Raw genomic sequence first — 3,437 nt, 5'->3', positions numbered from 1 at the left:
AAGTATAGACAACAAGGTAGACAAACCTATAAAAGCAATGCAAGCACATCTATGATGCCAAGGCATAGTTGAAGATATTTTTGGAAGAGGTGGTTCCAATGTCATCACCAGTGAACATAACTTGGATATACATATTGACCTTAAGGGATATGTGATAGATTTTGGCTTTTTGTTTTAGATAAGAAAGGTTTTGTTTATTGCTCTCAAGTGGAGGATATTGTTCTCATTTTTACAGTGGAACTGTATGAACAGATAAGTCAGTTGGATTTTAATGTTAACCTTTATCACAACCCGATTCCATGGGTCGGACTGGCACTAGGACCTAGGCTGGCATAAAGCCTCTGAGGCCCGCAATAAGCCTCACTATTCCCAAATCTATAGCCAGAGCCAAAATTAAGGCCTAACATGCAAATAAAATAAAATAAAATATTATATTTTTATTTGGGCCAACCTAACCCAATAACCATTAGAAGCCAAAACTAGGGGAGCCCAGCTCAACCCTGATACCCATCATGTACAACTATTTAATATCATAATAATTTTTCATTAATTAATACCATAAATTCATAACCCAATGTCACAGTAGAGTTCTAGTTATTAAAAAGATAAATAAGTAAATAAATAAATAATTAGATATAAAAACTATTAAACTAAGAAGCACAACCTGCAGAGGAAAAATTGCAGGTTATACTCAGAGAAATAAACTTGTTCCTCTTGTAACTTGGCAAAAATATTTAAATAGGAATGAGCGTTCGACTCAGAAAGTTTAGATATGGATTATAAATGTCATTTCTATAACTATCTAAGACTAGTGCAAGCCTACCGTGAAATACACATCCATCACACAAAATAAATAATTCACCCAATATTCACATAATAAGTTAATTTGGAGTTATTCACATACCCAATGTATCGCATCAATATATACATATGGGAGCTGATTCCCTATACAGCTCTCTTAATCTAATACCTGCCAGCGAGGTCAACTCAAGCTGGACTTTCGCTTAATAATCCAAGTGTGAGGATCAGCAAGATCAACTCAAAGCCATACTCACCCCGACTTACCCATATATAAGGATCGGGTCCCAGCGAGTTAAGCTCCAGCCATGACTATCCATCGTACCCATATCCATATCTACACCATACTCACGCCAACACACGCCCACAGCTCCAAATTATCCTCAGGGCGGTAATCACAAATAAATCACAATAAATAAATATGCAGTAACCAAAATGCCCCTAATATATTAACTACTCACATGCATAATAAATTATTTATAGAATGCATGTGCATGTCAAGTATATAATTAATATTGAAATTACTAAAATAATCAATATCCAACTCATAGACTGATCAACCCGATTGTAGGTAGTCCGATTAGAAGGAGAAGACGGTCGGTACCAATTACCTAAACATACATACTGACCTATATCAAAAGACTGACAAAATTAGATAATTATTTCAAACTATATAATTAAAAGAAATCCTAAAGTCTTGCCAAAATTTCAGCAGAGTCTCTCCTATAATTAGACCTAACTCCCTGAAAGAAAAATGAACCAATAATAATACACAGGGCCTCAGGCTCACAACAACAATTATAATACCCATCCGGAGCCTACAAGAATCCTAATCTAGGTCCAATCCTCTAAACTCTAGCTCGAGTCTCTAACTCCTTTACAGTCCAAATAATTATTTTTAGCACTTCAAAGATTATAAAAATATTTCTAGAGGTCCTCTACATCTTCCTTATATTAATTAAAATCATTTTACTAATTTTTTCTAAGTAAAAAATATTTTACAGATTTAACAAACTAACTTAGCCAACGTAAAATTACACAACTTGAGCTTAAGACTACTTTTGTAAATTTTGCTACCTGGAACATTTCTGAAACATCTGAAAATGCTAAGAACGACTATAAACACTACCCTTTTCTAGGATAGCCCACCAGTCACCCAAACCGGGCTGAAAACTCGGTCTAGAGTGGTAGCGAGCTATTGCCGATTCGATTGTACCTAAACAAAATCCAAAAATTGTTAACATTATTATATAATTATATTTAATTTTAGGCATCAAAAAAGGTCAAAAATCTCACCAAGAAATCTGGACCATCCGATGATCACCTTTTTTAAACAGTGTCTGATTGGAGTAGGGTTGATCCCATCTTAAAGGTTTCGTTGCTATGAGTTCATAGGCAGTCTTGGATCATCGATCTGATGGCTGAATCATCAGAACAATATCCAAAATATCGCTACCTTCTCTCTCCTCCACCTTGCTAAAAACTCCATGAAATCTGGCGAGTTTGGTCTCATTTGAAAGCTCTTGCTCCAAGGAGTCCAACGCCACTGGAATCAGTCCATTTGGAGGTTGAAAACACCCTGAATGAAGCTTGGAAGTGGAGGTAGCAATTTTCTCTCTCTTCACGTGGGTGCCGGATATCTCACCACTGGCTACTATTTTCCGGCCTCTGAGGGTTGCCTGGAGAAGCTGTTGGTCACCTGGGTTGGTTAATGGCCATGGGTCGCTTGTGAGGTAAGGGGGAAAGAGAGAGAGAAAAGGTTTTGGGGGGGGGGGAGAAAGTCTCCTGATTTTGTTTCTTTCAATTTTTTTTCTTTTTAAGGTCAAAATCCTTCAACTACCACTGCCATGCTACTTTCACAGTGGCAATGATATTGTCATTTTATCACCGTTATATATATATATATACCTTTAAGTTTTAAATACATATTATTTTATAAAAAAATACTTTTATCAAATCTCTAATCAACATAATACAAGAATATTATTAGTATTTTAAAATAAAATCTTACATAATAAATTAATTAAAATAAAAATATTACTAATAATAATAGTAATTATACTAAATTTAAAAAGGTCAAAACATAAAATTATAATCAAAATTCATTGTTCCAAAAGAATAAATTCAAGACTTCAAAATAATCTTATAAAATATATTAAAATAACAAAATAATATTTAAATACTATATATATAAATGTAAATTTATATTTTAAAATTCAGATTATTACAATCTTTTTCCTAAAAGAATATGAATGTTTAACAGTTTTTCCTTATGCTCTGTTGGTAATAGCTTTTTTTTCTTTTTTAATTGATGAATCTTCAAAAAATTATCATCAAATTCATAAAAGTGATTATAATGAACAAATGGCAAAAATTTGGACTTGAGAAATTTTATTGCCTATAATACAAGACTGAGAGAAAAAAAAATCAAAAGTACATGTTTAGTCAAGAAACTCCTAAAGAGGATCTACAAGAATTTCTGTAGCAGAGGAATCTGCAACTAGAGTTTCAAAAGAATATTTTTAGACTATCAACTCCAAAGCCTATATTGGTTTTGACAATACCAGAGATATGCTTAGGTTATGTCCATTATCTAGAAGTTCTTTATTAAAGTTTGCAGTTTTGTATTTGTGGTGCAC

The sequence above is a fragment of the Hevea brasiliensis genome, chromosome 11, assembly GCF_030052815.1.
Source record: "Hevea brasiliensis isolate MT/VB/25A 57/8 chromosome 11, ASM3005281v1, whole genome shotgun sequence".
Lineage (NCBI taxonomy): Eukaryota > Viridiplantae > Streptophyta > Magnoliopsida > Malpighiales > Euphorbiaceae > Hevea > Hevea brasiliensis.
This window is presented reverse-complemented; position numbering follows the sequence as displayed.